Genomic DNA, 21,345 nt, shown 5'->3' with positions numbered 1-21,345 from the left:
AAAATTCAGGCAGAGGGCCTGAAGGGAGGAAAAGAAAAGGAAGGAATAGTGTTAATCAGGTGAGATTATGTTGTCTTGAGCCAGCTAATGTAATTAACACAATGGCAAGCCTCTGTCCAAAATGACATTCACAGAGGAGAGTGCTTGAAGCTTCAACACTGCTTTGACAGGCTCCAGTGATACTTTGTAAAGAGAGATGGATATTTGGAGCAACTAAGCAGCTTGCCTAATTGTGCTGAAGTATTATGATGAATATGGGTCTGAAAATGGGACTCTGGAAGAGCCTTTCCTCCAAGGAGCTGATGGCTTCCTGCCAGCCTTTCCTAACCCAACTTAGAAAATGAACTTGCTATTTTTTTAATTTTAATTGCAAACCAATAGTCTGTTCTTTGTGCTTTAAAGAAGGGAACTCAGAGCTACTTAGGAAATCTCAGTGGCACCAGAGAATTTTTAGTCATAAGGAGTAGATGATAAAATACTGAGAGACCGTTCCTCCCATTTTACAGACTAGTCACCCAGGGGCCAGGAAAGTGATGTGACTGGCTTAATGTATCACCACAAAGTTGAATCTAGAACTCAAGATTCCTATCTTTCAAGTTGTAGCTCCCAACTCCTTCACTCAGAGACCTAAAATAAAAGAAGAGAAGGTAAGATGAGAGAGGACAAAAGCTTCATATCACGGCTGATCAGACCCTGGATTTCTGCCTGAAGACTCCTGGATTTTCTTTCTCTGCCAGGTCTGTACTTGTACCCTGTGTTCTAGTAGCTTGACATCCATGTGAGACATTTTATAACCTCCTAGTGTTTCATTTTCTTCTTTCTTTCCCTCAAGCCATCTCTGCCTCTTTTTTTCCTGCTTTCTGCTCAGTCTGCCCTTAACTCTGATTTCATGTTTCTTCAGTCTGTTCCTCTTTTTGCGTCTCTCATCTTCTACTGCCTCTGCAAGGACTTTTGGCATCAAGAAGGTTCGGCAGAGGATACACAATTTTTTCTGAGTTTTCACTCAGTGGTTCATTCATTTGTTTAAAAAGGACATGTATTTTGAATACTGGCTGTGTGTCTGACACGGTGCTGAGGTTTTACATGTCTAGCAAAAGATTTGTTCATTCAGTTTATTTTTTAATTTTTTTATATATATACATTTTTAACATCTTTATTGGAGTATAATTGCTTTACAGTGGTGTGTTAGTTTCTGCTTTATTTATTTATTTTTGAATTTAATTTAATTTATTTTTTTATACAGCAGGTTCTTATTAGTCATCCATTTTATACACATCAGTGTATACATGTCAATCCCAATCTCCCAATTCATCACACCACCAGCCCCACACCCCCGCCACTTTCCCCCCTTGGTGTCCATACGTTTGTTCTCTACATCTGTGTCTCAATTTCTGCCCTGCAAACCGGTTCATCTGTACCATTTTTCTAGGTTCCACATATATGCGTTAATATACAATATTTGTTTTTCTCTTTCTGACTTACTTCACTCTGTATGACAGTCACTAGATCCATCCACGTCTCTACAAATGACCCAATTTCATTCCCTTTTATGGCTGAGTAATATTCCATTGTATATATGTACCACATCTTCTTTATCCATTCATCTGTCGATGGGCATTTAGGTTGCTTCCACGACCTGGCTATTGTAAATAGTGCTGCAATGAACACTGGGGTGCATGTGTCTTTTTGAATTATGGTTTTCTCTGGGTATATGCCCAGTAGTGGGATTGCTGGGTCATATGGTAATTCTATTTTTAGTTTTTTAAGGAACCTCCATACTGTTCTCCATAGTGGCTGTATCAGTTTACATTCCAATCAACAGTGCAAGAGGGTTCCCTTTTCCCCACACCCTCACCAGCATTTGTTGTTTGTAGATTTTCTGATGATGCCCATTCTGACTGGTGTGAGGTGATACCTCATTGTAGTTTTGATATGCATTTCTCTAATGATTAGTGATGTTGAGCATCTTTTCATGTGCTTCTTGGCCATCTGTATGTCTTCTTTGGAGAAATGTCTATTTAGGTCTTCTGCCCATTTTTGGATTGGGTTGTTTGTTTTTTTGATATTGAGCTGCATGAGCTGCTTGTAAATTTTGGAGATTAATCCTTTTTCAGTTGCTTCATTTGCAAATATTTTCTCCCATTCTGAGGGTTGTCTTTTCGTCTTGTTTATGATTTCCTTTGCTGTGCAAAAGCTTTTAAGTTTCATTAGGTCCCATTTGTTTATTTTTGTTTTTATTTCCATTTCTCTAGGAGGTGGGTCAAAAAGGATCTTGCTGTGATTTATGTCACAGAGTGTTCTGCCTATGTTTTCCTCTAAGAGTTTGATAGTGTCTGGCCTTACATTTAGGCCTTTAATCCATTCTGAGTTTATTTTTGTGTATGGTGTTAGGGAATGTTCTAATTTCATTCTTTTACATGTAGCTGTCAAGTTTTCCCAGCACCACTTATTGAAGAGGCTGTCTTTTCTCCATTGTATATTCTTGCCTCCTTTATCAAAAGTAAGGTGACCATATGTGCGTGGGTTTATCTCTGGGCTTTCTATCCTGTTCCACTGATCTATATTTCTGTTTTTGTGCCAGTACCATGCTGTCTTGATTACTGTAGCTTTGTACTATAGTCTGAAGTCAGGGAGCGTGATTCCTCCAGCTCCGTTTTTCTTTCTCAAAGTTGCTTTGGCTATTCGGGGTCTTTTGTGTCTCCATACAAATTTTAAGATGATTTGTTCTAGCTCCGTAAAAAATGCCATTGGTAGTTTGATAGGGGTTGCATTGAATCTGTAGATTGCTTTGGGTAGTGTAGTCATTTTCACAATGTTGTTTCTTCCAATCCAAGAACATGGTATATCTCTCCATCTATTTGTATCATCTTTAATTTCTTTCATCAGTGTCTTATAGTTTTCTGCATACAGGTCTTTTGTCTCCCTAGGTAGGTTTATTCCTGGGTATTTTATTCTTTTTGTTGCAGTGGTAAATGGGAGTGTTTCCTGAATTTCACTTTCAGATTTTTCATCATTAGTGTATAGGAATGCAAGAGATTTCTGTGCATTAATTTTGTATCCTGCTCCTTTACCAAATTCATTGATTAGCTCTAGTAGTTTTCTGGCAGCATCTTTAGGATTCTCTATGTATAGTATCATGTCATCTGCAAACAGTGACAGCTTTACTTCTTCTTTTCCGATTTGGATTCCTTTTATTTCTTTTTCTTCTCTGATTGCTGTGGCTAACACTTCCAAAACTATGTTGAATAATAGTGGTGAGAGTGGGCAACCTTGTCTTTTTCCTGATCTTAGTGGAAATGGTTTCAGTTGTTCACCATTGAGGACGATGTTGGCTGTGTGTTTGTCATATATGGCCTTTATTATGTTTAGGTAAGTTCCCTCTATACCTACTTTCTGGAGGGTTTTTATCATAAATGGGTGTTGAATTTTGTCGAAAGCTTTTTCTTCATCTATTGAGATGATCATTTGGTTTTTATTCTTTAATTTGTTAATATGGTGTATCACATTGACTGATTTGCATATATTGAAGAATCCTTGCATTCCTGGGATAAACCCCACTTGATCATGATGTATGATCGTTTTAATGTGCTGTTGGATTCTGTTTGCTAGTATTTTGTTGAGGATTTGTGCATCTATATTCATCAGTGATATTGGCCTGTAGTTTTCTTTCTTTGTGACATCTTTGTCTGGTTTTGGTATCAGGGTGATGGTGGCCTCGTAGAATGAGTTTGGGAGTGTTCCTCCCTCTGCTATATTTTCAAAGAGTTTGAGAAGGATAGGTGTTAGCTCTTCTCTAAATGTTTGATAGAATTCGCCTGTGAAGCCATGTGGTCCTGGGCTGTTGTTTGTTGGAAGATTTTTAATCACAGTTTCAATTTCATTACTTGTGATTGGTCTGTTCATATTTTCTGTTTCTTTTCTAAGAATTTGCCCATTTCTTTCAGGTTGTCCATTTTATTGGCATAGAGTTGCTTGTAGTAATCTCTCATGATCCTCTGTATTTCTGCAGTGTCAGTTGTTACTTCTCCTTTTTCATTTCTAATTCTATTGATTTGATTCTTCTCCCTTTTTTCTTGCTGAGTCTGGCTAATGGTTTATCAATTTTGTTTATCTCCTCAAAGAACCAGCTTTTAGTTTTATTGATCTTTGTTACTGTTTCCTTCATTCCTTTTTCATTTATTTTTGATCTGATCTTTATGATTTCTTTCCTTCTGCTAACTTTGGGGGTTTTTTGTTCTTCTTTCTCTAATTGCTTTAGGTGTCAGGTTAGGTTGTTTATTTGAGATGTTTCTTGTTTCTTGAGGTAGGATTGTATTACTTTAAACGTACCTCTTAGAACTGCTTTTGCTGCATCCCATAGGTTTTGGGTCATCGTGTTTCCATTGGTATTGGTTTCTAGGTATTTTTTGATTTCCTCTTTGATTTCTTCAGTTATCTCTTGGTTATTATGTAGTGTATTGTTTAGCCTCCATGTGTTTGTATTTTTTACTGATTTTTTACTGTAATTGATATCTAGTCTCATAGCATTGTGGTTGGAAAAGATACTTGATACAATTTCAATTTTCTTGAATTTACCAAGGCTTGATTTGTGACCCAAGATATGATCTATCCTAGAGAGTGTTCTATGAGCACTTGAGAAGAAAGTGTATTCTCTTGTTTTTGGATGGAATGTCCTAAAAATATCAATTAAGTCCATCTTGTTTAATGTATCATTTAAAGCTTGTGTTTCCTTGTTTATTTTCATTTTGGATGAGCTGTCCCTTGGTGAAAGTGGGGTGTTAAGGTCCCCTACTATGATTGCGTTACTGTTGATTTCCCCCTTTAGGGCCGTTAGCATCTGCCCCATGTATTGAGGTGCTCCCACGTTGGGTGCATAAATATTTACAATTGTTATATCTACTTCTTGGTTTTATTCCTCGATCACTATGCACTATCCTTCCCTGTCTCTTGTAATACTCTTTATTTTAAGGTCTATTTTGTCTGACGTGAGAACTGCTACTCCAGCTCTCGTTTGACTTCCACCTGCATGGAACATCCCCTTCCATCCCCTCACTTTCAGTCTGAATGTGTCCCTAGGTCTGAAGTGGGTCTCCCATAGACAGCACATATATGGGTCTTGTTTTTGTATCCATTCAGCCAGTCTGTGTCTTTTGGTTGGCGCATTTAATCCATTTACATTTAAGGTAATTATCGATATGTATGTTCCCATTACCATCCTGCCAATTATTTGGGGTTTGTTATTGTAGGTCTTTTCCTTCTCTTGTGTTTCCTGCCTAGAGAAGTTCCTTTAGCATTTGTTGTAAAGCTGGTTTGGTGGTGCTGAATTCTCTTAGCTTTTGCCTGTTTGTAAAGGTTTTAATTTCTCCATCGAATCTGAATGAGATCCTTGCTGGGTAGAGTAATGTTGCCTGTAGGTTTTTCCCTTTCATCACTTTAAATATGTCCTGCCAGTCCCTTCTGGCTTGCAGGGTTTCTGCTGAAAGATCAGCTGTTAACCTTATGGGGATTCTCTTGTATGTTATTTGTTGTTTTTCCCTTGCTGCTTTTAATATTTTTTCTTTGTATTTCATTTCTGTTAGTTTGATTAATATGTGTCTTGGCGTGTTTCTCTTTAGATTTATCCTGTATGGGACTCTCTGCGATTCCTGGACTTGATTAACTATTTCCTTTCCCATATTAGGGAAGCCTTCATCTCTAATCGCTTCAAATATCTTCTCAGTCCCTTTCTTTTTCTCTTCATCTCTGGGACCCCTATAATTCGAAGGTTGATGCATTTAATGTTGTCCCAGAGGTCTCTGAGAATGTCCTCAATTCTTCTCATTCTCTTTTCTTTATTCTGCTCTGCAGTAGTTATTTCCACTATTTTATCTTCCAGGTCACTTATCTGTTCCTCTGCCCCAGCTATTCTGCCATTGATTCCTTCTAGAGAATTTTTAATTCCATTTATTGTGTTGTTCATCATTGTTTGTTTGCTCTTCAGTTCTAGGTCCTTGTTAAACATTTCTTGTTTTTTCTCCTTTCTGTTTCCAAGGTTTTGGATCATCTTTACTATCATTACTGTGAATTCTTTTTAAGGTAGACTGCCTATTTCCTCTTCATTTGTTTGGTGTGGTGGGTTTTTACCTTGCTCCTTCATCTGCTGTGTGTTTCTCTGTCTTCTCATTCTGCTTAACTTATTGTGTTTGGGTCTCCTTTTTGCAGGCTGCAGGTTCATAGCTCCCATTGTTTTTGGTGTCTGCCCCCAGTGGCTAAAGTTGGTTCAGTGGGTTGTGTAGACTTCCTGGTGGAGAGGACTGGTACCTGTGTTCTGGAGGATGAGGCTGGATCTTGTCTTTCTGGTGGGCAGGACTGCATCCGGTGGTGTGTTTTGGGGTGTCTGTGACCTTATTATGATTTTAGGCAGCCTCTCTGCTAATGGGTGGGGTTGTGTTCCTGTCTTGTTAGTTGTTTGGCATAGGGTGTCCAGCACTGTAGCTTGCTGGTTGTTGAGTGGAGCTGGGTCTTAGTGTTGAGATGGAGATCTCTGGGAGAACTTTTGCCATTTGATATTACATAGAGCTAGGAGGTCTCTGGTGCACCAATGTCCTGAGCTAGGTTCTCTCACCTCAGAGGTACAGGCCTGATACCCGGCCGGAGCACCAACACCCTGTCAGCCACACGGCTCAGAAGAAAAGGGAGAAAAAAAAAAAGAAAGAAAGAAAAATAAAATAAAATAAAAAGTTATGAAAATAAAAATAATTATTAAAAATAAAAAAATTAAAAAGTAAGAAAAAAAGAAAGAAAAAGAAAGAAAGAAAGAAAAGAGCAACCAAACCAAAAAACAAATCCACCAATGATCACAAGCACTAAAAACAAACAAACAAACAGAAAAAATACACAGACAGAACCCTAGGACAAATGGTAAAAGCAAAGCTATACAGACAAAATCACACAAAGAAGCATACATATACACTCTCACAAAAAGAGTAAAAGGAAAAAAATATATATATCGTTGTTCCCAAAGTCCACTGCCTCAATTTTGGGATGATTCGTTGTCTATTCAGGTATTCCACAGATGCAGGGTACATCAAGTTGATTGTGGAGATTTAATCTGCTGCTCCTGAGGCTGCTGGGAGAGATTTCCCTTTCTCTTCTTTGTTCGCACAGCTCCTGGGGTTCAGCTTTGGATTTGGCCCCGCCTCTGCCTGTAGGTCGCCTGAGGGCATCTGTTCTTCGCTCAGGCAGGATGGGGTTAGAGGAGCAGCTGATTAGGGGGCCCTGGCTCACTCAGGCCGGGGGGAGGGAGGGGTACGGAATGCGGGGCGAGCCTGTGGCGGCAGAGGCCGATGTGATGTTGCAACAGCCTGAGGCACGCCGTGTGTTCTTCCGGGCAAGTTGTCCCTGGATCACGGGACCCTGGCAGTGGCGGGCTGCACAGGGTCCCGGGAGGGGAGGTGTGGATAGTGACCTGTGCTTGCACACAGGCTTCTTGGTGGCAGCAGCAGCAGCCTTAGCGTTTCATTCCCTTCTCTGTGGTCCGTGCTGATAGCCGCGGCCCGTGCCCATCTGTGGAGCTCGTTTAGGTGGTGCTCTGAATCCCCTCTCGTCATGCACCCGGAAACAATGGTCTCTTGCCCCTTAGGCAGTTCTAGACTTTTTCCCGGACTCCCTCCTGGCTAGCTGTGGCACACTAGCCCCCTTCAGGCTGTGTTCACGCAGCCAACCCCAGTCCTCTCCCTGGGACCCAACCTCCAAAGCCCGAGCCTCAGTGCCCAGCCCCCACCTGTCCCAGCAGGTGAACAGACAAGTCTCTTGGGCTGGTGAGTGCTGGTCGGCACCGATCCTCTGTGCGATCCTCTGTGCGGGAGGAGTCTCTCTGCTTTGCCCTCCACACCCCTGTTGCTGCACTCTCCTCCGTGGCTCCAAAGCTTCCCCCCTGCCCACCCCCCATCTCCACCAGTGAAGGGGCTTCCTAGTGTGTGGAAAATTTTCCTCCTTCACCTCCCAGAGGTGCAGGTCCCATCCCTATTCTTCTGTCTCTGTTTTTTCTTTTTTCTTTTTCCCTACCCAGGTACGTGGGGAGTTTCTTGCCATTTGGGAACTCTGAAGTCTTCTGCCAGCGCTCAGTAGGTGTTCTGTAGGAGTTGTTCCACGTGTAGATGTATTTCTGATGTATTTGTGGGGAGGAAGGTGATCTCCACGTCTTACTCTTCTGCCATCTTGAAGGTCTCTCTGTTCAGTTTTTAACAAACATTTAAGTACCTTCTCAGTGCTAGGAACTATGACAAATGGTAAAACAAGAATAGCGTAAACAGTGTTGCTTGAAGGGAGGAAGTGATGAAAAGAGATTCTTGTACTGCATATTTAAAAACCATTTAATATGGAAATACACATATATAAAGTGCATAAATTATTTCCAAAATGGAAGTTATCTGTATCATGACAGAGAACATTACCAGCCCTTTAGAAGCCTGCCTCATATCCCCTCCCAGTCATTATCTGCCAAAGGGATCTACTATTCCACATTCTATTACTTCTGATTTGCTTGTTTATGTCTGATTATAATCGTCTTTGTTCACAATAGGCATTGACTTGTAACTTTCCTTTTTAAAAATGTCTTCAGGTTTTGGTATAAAGATTGTGGTGACTTCATCAACAAGCTGTGAATATTTCCTCCTTTCTCTTCTTTAGAAATGTTTGTATAAGATTGGTGTTATTTCTCTTTAAAAGTGTTTGGAAGTGTTCATTGGTGAAGCCATTTGGGCCTGGTGGTTTCTTAGTGGAAGGTTTTAATTTACACATTTAGTAGATGTAAGACTGTTAAGACTGTATATTTCCTCTTGTGTCTATTTTAATAAGTTGTATTTTCCTAGGCATTTGTCCATTTTAGATAAATTTTCACATTTAATTGCATAAAATTTCTATCACCCTCTTATCTTGTTAGTCTATAGAATCTGTAGTGATGTCTTTTTTTGTTGTTGTTGTTATATTGGTAATTTGTGCTTTCTCTCTGTTTTCTTGATTATTCTTTCTAGGAGATTAGCCATTTTATTTGTTCCTTCAAATAACCAGCTTTAATTTTTTTCTATATTATAAATTTGTTTTCTATTTCGTTTTTTTCCCCTCTCAACTTATGCATTTTTTGGGGGGGGTCGTTAATTTGCTTGTTTTTCTGGCTTCTTAAAAATGGATGCTTAGATAATTATTTTTAACTTTTCTTATTTTATATACATATAACTTTGTATTTTCTCATGAGCTTTACTTTAGGTACATCTCACAAATTGTTATATTTTCAATATTATTCAGTTCAAAATATTTTCTAGTTAAAATATTAAATCCTTAGAGGTATTTGGAAGTGTACTGTTCAATGATATAATTCCATTTTTTTTCTGCCTTACATCGTGTGTTTGGAAAGTCAGCTAAAAGTCTTATTTTTGATTTTTTAGAGATAATGCATCTTTTTTCCTGGTGATTTTTAATATTTTACTGTCTTTGGTTTTTATCAGTTTTTTTAAAATTGAGGTATAGTTGATGTACAATATTATATAAGTTTCAAGTGTACAACATAGTGATTCATAATTTTTAAAGGTTATACTCCATTTATAGTTATTATAAAATATTGGCTATATTCCCTGTATTGTACAATATACAGCTTACTTTTAGCTTATTTATACACAATAGGTTGTACCTCTTAATCTCCTACTCCTATCTTGCCCCTCCACCCTTTCCTCTCCTTCCTGGTAACCACTAGTTTATTTTCTATATCTGTGAGTCTGTTTCTTTTTTATTATATTCATTAGTTTGTTTTTAGATTCCACATATAAGTGATATCATACAGTATTTGTCTTTCTCTGTCTGACTTATTTCACTTAGCATAATACCCTCCAAGTCCATCCATGTTGTTACATGTGGCAAAATTTCATTCTTTTTTATGGCTAAGTAATACTCAATTGAATATATACACCACATCTTATTTATCCATTCATCTGTTGATGGACACTTAGGTTGATACCATATCTTTGCAATTGTAAATAATGCTACTATAAACATTGGGGTACATGTATCTTTTTGAGTTAGTGTTTTCACTTTTTTTTCAGATATATACCCAGGAGTAGAATTGCTGGGTCATATAGTAGTTCTATTTTTAGTTCTTTGAGAAACTCCATACTGTTTTCCACAGTGGCTGCATCAAATTACATTCCTACCAACAGTGTACAAGGGTTCTCTTTTCTCCATATCCTCACTAGCATTTATTATTTGTAGTCTTTTTGATGATGGCCATCCTGACAGGTGTGAGGTGATACCTCTCTGTGGTTTTGCTTTACATTTCTCTGATGATTAGCAATGTTGAGCATCTTTTCATGTGCCTGTTAGCCATCTGTGTGTCTTCTTTGGAAAAATGTCTGTTCAGGTCTTCTGCTCATTTTAAAACTGGGTTGTTTGTTTTTTTGAGGTTGAGTTGTATGAGCTGTTTATATATTTTGGGTATTAACCCCTATGGGTTATATCATTTGCAAATATTTTCTTCTATCAGGAGGTTGTCTTTTCATTTTGTCGATGGTTCCTTTGCTGTGCAAAAGCTTTTAAGTTTAATTAGGTCCCATTTATTTATTTTTGCTTTTGTTTCCCTTGCTTGAGGAGACAGATCTGAAAATATATTGCTAAGACAATATATCACAGAGTGTACTGCCTGTATTTTCTTCTAGGAGTTTTAGGGTTTCAGGTCTTACATTTAGGTCTTTAATCCATTTTTAGTTTATTTTTGTTTATGGTGTTAGAGAATGTTCTAATCTCATTGTTTTACATGTAGCTGTCTAGTTTTCCCAGCACCACTTATTGAAGAGACTGTCTTCTCTCCATTGTATATTTTGTCTCCTTTGTTGTAGATTAATTGACCATAAGTGTGTAGGTTTATTTCTGGGCTCTCTATTCTGTTCTACTGATCTATATGTCTGTTTTTGTTCCAGTACCATACTGTTTTGATGACTGTAGCTTTGTAGTATAGTCTGAAGTCAGCAGCATGATTCCTCCAGTTTTTATTAGTTTCATATGCCATGCCTACATTTGGTTTTCTTTTTCTTTTTCCTGAGGAGTCAAACACAATTTATTTTAGAACTAAATAGAACAGATTGAATAAACAAAAGTTTTATCCTAAAATTTCCCAATAGACATTTTCTCACCAGGCTGCAAGTTATTGATTGTATCAGTCCCAGCAGTGCCCATCATAATATTCACAAAGATGTACAAATTGTATCAGTTGGTTGAAGAGTCAAGTTTGAAAATAACAGTCTTTTTATTCTTTGTGCTTTAGAATAATTTTCAAAACACATCTATCATGCTCTTAGCCCATACTTGTTCAATTAAATTTTTCTTCTAAAAATAACTTAAAGCAAGAGAATAATTTATTCATACTGAAAAACAGAACTCATCCGTTTTCTCCAGTGCTCCATGGAGGAAAAAACTAGTCCAAACACATAGATGTAGCAATAACCATGTTTCCTATTTTGGCTTCTTTGTTTTAATAACCTGAGAAAATCCTTTGTTGTTCTTATCTTAGTTTGAACACAGTGGTATCAACATCCTTTTCTTCCTCTGAATCTTGATTTGGCATCCAAAATTGATCTTTTACATTTGAAAAATGGGTATTTCAAAGTTTTGCAGTTTCCTTCCTTCAAACAAGGTACTTCCCAAGTACTTCTCAGTGTACTTCCTTTCCTTGAGCACACAGTGCAACTGAAGCAGACATGTGCCTAGATCCTTTATCATGCCTGTGTGTGAGCTGCTCACTGGCTTGTCCTTTTAATACTGGGACGGCATCTCCCTCTGCTGCAGCCTCAATCTGCTTCAGTCCACAATGACTGCCTAGGTTTTGTTTTCTTTCTTTCTTTCTTTTCTTTCTTTCTTTCTTTCTTTCTTTCTTTCTTTCTTTCTTCCTTCCTTCCTTCCTTCCTTCCTTCCTTCCTTCCTTCCTTCCTTCCTTCCTTCCTTTCTTTCTTTCTTTCTTTCTTTCTTTCTTTCCTTTCTTTCTTTCTTTCTTTCTTTCCTTTCCTCCCTCCCTCCCTCCCTCCCTCCCTCCCTTTCTCTCTCTCTTCTTTCTTTCATTGAATTATAATTGATTTACAATGTTGTGTTAGTTTCTGGTATACAGCAAATTGATTCAGTTTTATATATATATAATATATAATATATATATACATATTATATATAAATATATATAATATATATATATAATTATATATATATTCTTTTTCATATTCTTTTCCATTATGGTTTATCACGAGATATTGAATATAGTTCCCTGTGCTTATATGACCTGTTGTTTATCTGTTTTATATATAGCAGTTTGTATCTGCTAATGCCAAACTCCTAATATATCCCTCCCCCTGCTTCCCCCCTTGGTAACCATAAGTTTGTTTCCTATGTTTGTGAGTCTGTCTGTTTTGTAAATAAGTTCACATCTGTGTCATATTTTAGATTCCTCATATAAGTGATATCACATGGTATTTGTCTTTCTCTTTCTAACTTATTTCACTTAGTATGATAAGCTCTAGGTCCATCCATATTGCTGTAAATGGCATTATTTCTTTCTTTTTTATGGCTGAGTAATATTCCATTGTATATATGTTCCATATCTTCTTTATCCATTCTTCTGACGATGGACATTTAGGTTGTTCCATGTCTTGGCTATTGTAAATAGTGCTGCTATGAACATAGGGTTGCATGTATCTTTTCGAATCACAGTTTTCTTTGGGTATATGCCCAGGAGTGGGATTGCTGGATCATATGAAAACTCCATTTTTAGTTTTTTAAAGAACATCCATACTGTTTTCCATAGTGGCTGCACCAATTTACATTTCCACCAACAGTGTAGGAGGGTTCTCTTTTCTCCACACCCTCTCCAGGTTTTCTTTATGAATACACTGCTTGGAGCTCAGAGCCTTCTGAATTTGTGTCTTGATGTGTTTCATCAATAGTCAGTATTTCTTTAATTATTGCTTCTTTAGTCTCTCCTTTCCATCTAGAATCTCAATTTCACACGTTAGACCTTTTCATGATGTGCCTTATGTTTATTTCCACATTTTCTATTCTTTTTCCCTCTCTCTCTGCATCAATCTGGATCTTTTCTACTCTTTTGATTAATCTTCTCATTGTTGTGTTTAATCTGGTTTTTCGCTTATCTATTGAATTAATTTAAATTGTTTTAATATTCAGGTTGGCATTTCCACTTTCTTCTTTTTTTTTTTTAAAAATAGACTCCAGTTCTCAGAAGAAATTCTCCATCTTTTCATCTATTTTCTGGAACATATTAATCATAATTATTTTTTACAGTTCCTGTCTGATAATTCTAGAATCTGGGTTTTCTATTGCTTGATATTTAAAAAATTGGATTTAGGTCATTTGTGCCTGTATACTGTCATGCCTGGTATTTTTGCAGTGAACACCTTAAATTGTCTAAAAATTTAAAAATTATAGTGGCTTTGAATCATGTTATCTTCTAGAAAGGATTAAATTTTCTTGTGGCTGGCAGAGTTTGGACAGCTCACCTTGATCCAACCATGGGTTGAGATGATTTGAAGCTGTGTTTCAGGCTTTGTGAGGGGTGTCTATTTCTGATTCCCTTTATCCTTGGGCATAGCCTATCAGGGTCTCAACTGAAAACCAGTACCTTCTCTTTGGTGGGCCCTAAACTCCAACTTTTGTTTCCCCAAATCTATGGGATTGCTAACATTATTGCTTAGCTTTTTTTTTTTTTAACCTCTTTGCAGCTGCTTTTTCAAAAACAATCTTTTAATTTTATTTTGTAACGAAGCCTTCCCTGACCATCCTCCCTAAAGTATCCCCCATCACTATCATTCATTTTGTTTTATGTTTAGATTTACAGAAATTCCCATATACGCTTCACTCAGTTTTCCCTAATGTTAACATTTTACATATCATGGTACATTTGTCAGAACTAAGGAATAAATATTGGTACATTACTATTAACTAAACTATAGACTTTATTTGGATTTCTCCCTTTTTTTTTTTTTTCCTGATCGTCCATTTACTGTCCCAGGATCCAATCCAGGATACCACATCACATTTAGTCATCACGTCTCTTTAGTTTCCTGTGAATTGTGACAGATTCTCAGTCTTTCCTTGTTTTTCCTGACCTTAACAGTTTTGAAGAATCCTGGTCAGGTATTTTGGAGAATGTCACTCAATTTGAGTTTGACTGAATTTTTTTCTCATGTTTAGACTGAGGTTATGAGTTTTTGGAAGAATATCAGAGTGGTGAAGTGCCCTTCTTGTCACATGATATCAGCAGGTCCATGATATCACCATGATTTATCACTGTGGGTGTTAACCTTGAGCATTTGGGTAAGGTACTGTCTGGCAGTTTCCTCCACTGTAGAGTTACTCTTTTTCCATTCCCATTCTCTGTTCTTCGGAAGTAAGTCATTAAGTCCATCTCTTACTCAAGGATTGGGAAATGAGCTCCACCTCCTAGAAGAGGTTATCAGTTAGGTTTGTTTGGCATCTCAGACTCTCAACACATACATGTGCATCTGAGCATTTGGCGAGTGCCTGGAGAAACTTCATGCAAAATATTAAGCTCACTTTTCTGTCGTTCCTTTTTCTCTAGGATATCGGCTCTTCAATTTCTGGCTGCTTGTAACTCATTTTTTTGTCTTTCCAGCCCAGTGGAACTGCTAGGCCCCTGTTTTTTGTTTTGCTTTTTTGTCCTGTAATGAGAATCAGAAAATACCTCGAGTGGAGAAAGCACCAATTTAGGACCAACTTCAGTATGTTTTCCTTTCCTCCGGCCCTTCAATTCACAGCTGTCTTGTTGCTCCCCATTGCCTTCAGGCTCCTGATTTTATTTTTGATCCAGTTTTTATAGTTGTTCTCAGTAGGAGGGTTTGTCAGATACAGATTACTGCTTCATAGCCAGGAGGCAATAGGGAGCCACTGACGGCTTCCCACAACTACTCTGCATTAGGTGCATGGCTTCCCTCAACTGGCTCGCTTTTGGCCCATCTTTCTGTCTTTCTCACCTGATGCTTTCCTTAGAGATCAGCTGTAACTTTTCTACTTCTTTTCTTCCCTCAAGCAGTTTTTCTTTACTAGCTCTTATTTCTACTCTTACACCCAACTCATAGTCCATTGTTTACACAGTAGCGGAGTAATCTTTAAAATATTAAATCTTTGCATTGAATCCCATTTGCTCTTAGAATGAAACACAGTTCCTCACCATGGACTTACATGATCAGCCCTGATCTCCCTCTCCGATCACACCTCATGCCTCTCTCCCCTTATCTCAGCAAGCTACAGATGTTTTTTCCACTTGTCTTTGAGCTCAGACCTTCACACAATTAGTTGTTTCATCATTCATGTTTCATTTAAAATGTTACCTTCTCAATAAAGCCTTCCCTAACCATCCTCTCTGAAGTCCCTCTCCCCCCATCATTATCATTCATTGTTTTCTTCATAGTTATTATCCTCATCTAAAATTTTTTTACTCATTTACATATTTACTTTTTCATTTTAAAATATAAGCAGCACAATAATAGGAACTTTCTTCTCCACTGTATTGCCAGTGCCTACAGTAACTCTTGGCACATAGTAAGCATTAAATGAATGAATGAACTCCTATAAGATTTCTTTATTATATGACACACACTGTATTTGTTCTCCTGATGAACTCTGTCATTAAATTATCACAATAACCCTATAAAGTCTATTATTGCCCTCATTTTACAGAGGAATAATGTTTAAGGCACAGAGAGATCAAGTGTTTTGTTCAGTTATAGCAGGTACTGGTGGTACTGGGATTTGGTCCCAAGCCTGCACTTTTTAAAAAAAATTTATTTATCTTTGGCTGCATTGGGTCTTTGTTGCTGTGTGCGGGCTGTCTCTAGTTGCGGCGAGTAGGGTCTACTCTTCGTTGCGGTGCGCGGGCTTCTCATTGCGGTGGCTTCTCTTGTTGTGGAGTACGGGCTCTAGGCACGTGGGCTTCAGTAGTTGTGGCACGTGGGCTCAGTAGTTGTGGCACACGGGCTTAGTTGCTCTGCAGCATGTGAGATCTTCCCGGACCAGGGCTCAAACCCGTGTCCCTTGCATTGGTAGGCAGATTCTTAACCACTGTGCCACCAGGGAAGTCCCCCAAGCCTGCACTTTTAACCCGTAACTTCATTTTTTAGACTTATGATCTGTACTGTATACTTCAGGTTATTTGTTATAATCAATTAGGTTTTCTATTAATTTTACGTGTGGCAACTTCCTCTCAACTAAATAATAGTTTCCTTGATGACAAAAATGTGGTTGTGTTGTGGATTTGCACCAGAGGAGTTTTGAGAATAGGTATCTGCTGTTTTTGCCCAACCAGCATCCATCTGTCGCTCTTCTGGTAACAGCACCTGGATTTTCCTTGAGGAACTCCCCTCACCTCACCCACTGTCACTCCAGATGGTTTGGGTGGAGTTAGTCCAAGATGCAGGGATGGGAGGGCCTGACACAGGACTACGTAATCAATATACCCCAGCCCCTGAACAGCGACTTGCTCAGGAATAAACAAATGACCCAAATCTATCCAATTACAATGAACTAAACTTAGTGCTTTGAGGATGTAAATAGGAGAGCCCACTCCCCTCACCAGCCCCCTCCACCCCCATTAAAAAGAAACAAAAAGGATGAAGCCAGTACTGAGTGGCGAGTTGGAGGGAAACTGGATTCCCAATGATATTGTTTGAGCACCTGCATCTAGCCAGCCTCAAACCGTGATCTCCTCTGGCCTTTTTAGTTAAATGGATCAATCCATTTATTTTGTGCTTAAGCCAGTTTTAGTTGGATTTCTCTTCCCTTTACACCTGAAAGAGCCCTGATTCATATAGTTCTCCATAAATGCCTATTGATGGTTGATTGGCTATGTGGACATGCAACTTGTACCTAACCCAAGAGTGCATCCATGTAGCCTGACTAGAGGCAGAAGGGTATCTTGAGTGACCTTGCAGAAAATCTCACCACGCACCTTCCTCTGCTCTCTCCTTGACTCTGTGTGAGGGCGGGCTCTCTTTTCTCAGCTGGTGGTAATAGTGAGTCAGATGGAGCAGTTGCTGATGCTTGGATATCAATTAGTGAAACTCTAACTGCCTGAAAACCTCTCAGACATGTCCTGAGTGTCTTAATCTCTCAGTAGGCCTTCTCCTCTAAAGGCTTAGGTGGCTGATAATATGTTTGAGCTGTTGATCCTTTCTTTGATCACCCTTATAGGATTATTCTGCAATGAGATGGAACAGCCGAGGAACTGGGGCTGTTATTTGGTGGTCTTGCTTACGATTAGGCCATGTTGCTTCACTCTGGCATTTCAGTTTTCTTTCTCCTCCTTTTGTTGGTGCTGGAATAGAAACCCTTCAATGGCATTCTCACCAAAGCTTGTGTCTTCCGATTCCTCCAGCTCTCACCAAGTTGTAGAAAGGTCAGAGGAATCCTCAAATAGGAAAATAGGGTTTATCAATTCCTTGCACACCCAAGGCAGTTTCCCCTCATTATCATCTTATTTCAAAACCCTGGTACCTGATCCTTAAGGCAATGTGGGGACAGTCAGGGCAGGTGTTATTCGTTCCAATTTACAGATGAGGAAATGAAGGTGCAGAGAGATACAGCTACAGGGCAGCAGATCCATTCCAAGACCAGTGCTCTCATTCTTACACCACGCCAGGACACTCTGACCACCCAGGTCTTTGCAACAGCAGACGGCTGGTAATACTTGTCATTCTTCAAGACCAGGCTCCAATGGCATCTCTTCTAGGCTGTCTTCACATATGACCCAGCTGGAAAAGATCTCTTGTCAGAACCTGTAAGGGACTCTACCAGGTATTCCTATGGTTTTGTAACTTTTTACCTTGTAATATAATCATTTGTGTATCTTTTCATCTTCTTTCTGAGAATTTAAGCTCTGCTGTCCCCTCAGCACATAGATAGCAGAGTGTTTGATCTGTGGTAGGTATTCAGGCAATGTTTATTGAGAGTGTGAACAAGTAAATAAATGCCTTAATTTTTTTTTGTTTGTTTGCAGGGGTGGCAGGTGGGAGGGTGGTATATCTGAAGGGACCAGAATTGTTTCCAAAGTACCCGGAGGACTGTTAGGTGGAAGAAGTGTTGAATTTGTTCTGTGCCATCCCAAAGGGCAGAAATAAGCCCAGTGGGTAGACATTTCAGGGGACATAGGATGTCCCTATGTTTAGCTCAATATAGTATTTCCTATAGCCAAACTCTTGAAAGGTGATGGGTCTGTCTTATAAGGTAGTTAATGCATGTGTCATTGAAAGTATGAAAGCAGGTATTGGATGATGACAAGGATAGTGCAGAGGACATTCCAGCATCTTAGGAGGGACTGGGCTTCTAGGCTCCCTTCCTACTCACACAGTAGTATTCAAGAGATCTTCAGTGTGGTTTGTTGTGGAATGTTCTTGGGAGAAAAACTTATACTCAAAAGGTAAATCCTCACTCACTTTATATACATGTAGATGGTGGTCACAATGACTAGGAATGTGGGCTTCGGGGTTTAAGTTCTGGCTTTGCTACTTGCTAACGTGTGACCTTGGCAAAGCTACTTAACAGCTCTGAACCTCAGTTTCCTGATCTGTAAAATGGTGATGATAACAATACCCACCTCACTGGGATATTGTGTAGTCATGCAGAAAAAAACAGCCTGGCACAGAGAAAGTGCCCAATTATTATTATCGTTATTATTACCACCACTCTCCCTCTCCCGCCATGATCCCTAGCCTGTGAGTGTGTCCTGAACTTCCTGGGGGCTGTGTCCATCCTTCCTCCTGGTAGCACCTCAGGCTTCAGGCAGAAGAGGTCCAGGCAGGGCCCCCAGAAGTCCCAGAGCTTGTGCCTCTGAGCAGTCAGTTGACAGCTGACTGTGAGACTGGGGATCTGAGTCTTTGAGGCCTCCAGCCACTTTCCAAAGCCAACAACGCAAGATAAAAACACAGTATCATTTCTCTGCTCTCTCCTGGGATCCTGGTTGCCATCACTAATTAAAGGCAGTTTTTTCCTGAATTTCAGAAGCAAGGGGTCCTTTTTTGTTTTAAAAGCTTTGCATCTAACATTGGGTTCCCAAAAGGCTGATGACGGTTTCTTCAGTTTCCCTCCAAGTCCCTGACCTGAATTTCCAGTGCCTGGGTTATTAGTGCATCAACAAAACATGTACTCTGGGATTAGAAAATCCATACTTGTCCTTTGGTCATTTAGAAAGTGGCAAGAGGAGATCTCAAGTCCCCAGCTCATCCTTTGGTTGAGAGCAAAGTTGCTCTCAGAGTAATTCTCTGTCCTGAGCGGTTTGAGATTTAATAAGGGTGGAACAAAATTGACTCAAAGACTCTCTTATATAGTTCTTCTTTTATATAAGCTCCTTGATAAGAAATTATTACATATGGTAGGTGCTTAATAAATGTTTTATCTACGTAATATCATCTCCATTTTAAAGAAGAGGAATGAGGTAGTGTTTTCACTTCTGCTTTAAACATAAAGAAACACAGAGGCACAGTAACTCATCCCACCCAGTTAGTAAGGGATAGAGTTGAGACTACAATCTGGCCCCCAAAACTTGGATCATTTATGGTGAATCATGTTGTCTTCTGTTAGGAGGGCTATAGGGGATGACTTATTATTTATATAATAAATTTAGCAAATTAACAAAACAGTTGTAGAAACGTCAGACACGATAACATATACATGCAATGAGCTGACATATACATGTTCATGTTTACCACTCAGGCCAACCCTGCGACGTCGATGTTCCTATCCTTGATTTATAGGTAGGAAAAAACAGACTCCAGGAAGTGAAGGAGTTTTCTCAAGCTAGCAAAATAGCCCAAAGAAGCAAAGCAGGATGCAAAAACTGCTTCCTAAACCATTGGGTGGTGCATTTTCCATCACATCACAGTTGTAGCCCTCCAACAAATAACTTTTTAAAAATCACCCTCAGAATATACCTTCTTTAACTTTTTCAAAGCACTTTAAGGGATCTTTGTGGAGTCTCTCCATGATCCACCAAGTTTGGCAGAACAGGATTTCAATACCCCGTTTTAGTAATGATAGGTTTGCCTCATGTCAGACAAGGAGACTGATGGGCAGGTGGGAACCAGCTCTTCTGATGTACGCAAAGCTCAGCTCTGGTTCTCCTCTGCTTCATATTTTGTCTTGCTCAATTTCCCAATCCCTTGAGTCATTAAATTTCTTTTGACCACTCAGGGTCTCCAGTCTGGTGCTTCCTTGGGCCTCCCCTTCCCAGTCATTCATTCGGTCCACACATTGTACGCCAGGTAGCTGCTGAGAGAAGAGTTTACCTGAAAACCAGTTATTCTGCTCTACCCCTCACTTCCCCACTCCTTATCTCTCTCCCAAACCTATTTACTGGAACCTATCCTACCCCTCAGGGACCTCAGAGCTCATAAACACATCTGGTTTTATAGATACACATTTAAGTTTATGATAACCTGAAGTGTTATCCCTGTGTAACAGAGGTCACTGTGAGGATGGGAAAAAGTCAACAACAAGTTCTTAGAGACAAAGGAGAGAGCTTGAGATTGAGGTTATGAGATCAGTCTTTGGAGTCAGATAATGTGTGTTCGAGTGTCTGTGTGGCCCCTTGTTAGCTGTGTGACTGTAGGCAAGCTAGTTAAGTCTTTCCAGCCTTGTTTCCTAATCTAGTAAATGTGTCCAATTTATAGGGTTATTGTGAAGATCACGGGAGGTAATTAATATAAACTGTTTAGCACAGGCATGCATTCTTTTGTTACTATAGTAAGTGCTAAATAAATGGCAGCACCATTAATTGGGTAGATAAGACTTACTAGAATAATTCAGATACAAAGCAGGGACTCTATTTCAACAACTATAGAATCTCCAGTGCCTTCTTCAGGAACTGGCTTAAAGTTGAGGTTCTAGGTCTGTATCTGTGGGTATCATCTTAAATGATTTTCTTGCTCCAGGCATGTGCTAAGAGTTTAGTGTGTATTATGTCATTTAATCCTCCCAGTACCCCTAAGGAGGGTATTCTGGCTCTCTTACAGATGTTACAGATGATGAAGTGAGGTTTGGAGAGTTTAAGTGAGTCATTCATGGTCACATGGGCTACTCTAAAGACTATGGACCAGCAGAGTCAAGGTTTGAAGCCAGTGATATCTGCTTCCCAAGCCTGTGTTCACTCTCTAATTTGAGGAGTGATTTATTCAGTCAAGCAGCATTTCCACTGGGAGAGATACTGGATCTAGTGCTGGGAATGCAGTGGCAAAGATGGCACAGTTGCTGCCCATAAGGAATTCATCATCTGGGAAGTGGACTCTCCTATAACATGGGGAGGGAGGATGA

Source organism: Balaenoptera physalus (genome assembly GCF_965194825.1).
Source record: "Balaenoptera physalus genome assembly, chromosome: 3".
Classification (NCBI taxonomy): Eukaryota; Metazoa; Chordata; class Mammalia; order Artiodactyla; family Balaenopteridae; genus Balaenoptera; species Balaenoptera physalus.
Note: the sequence above shows the minus strand (reverse complement) of the source record.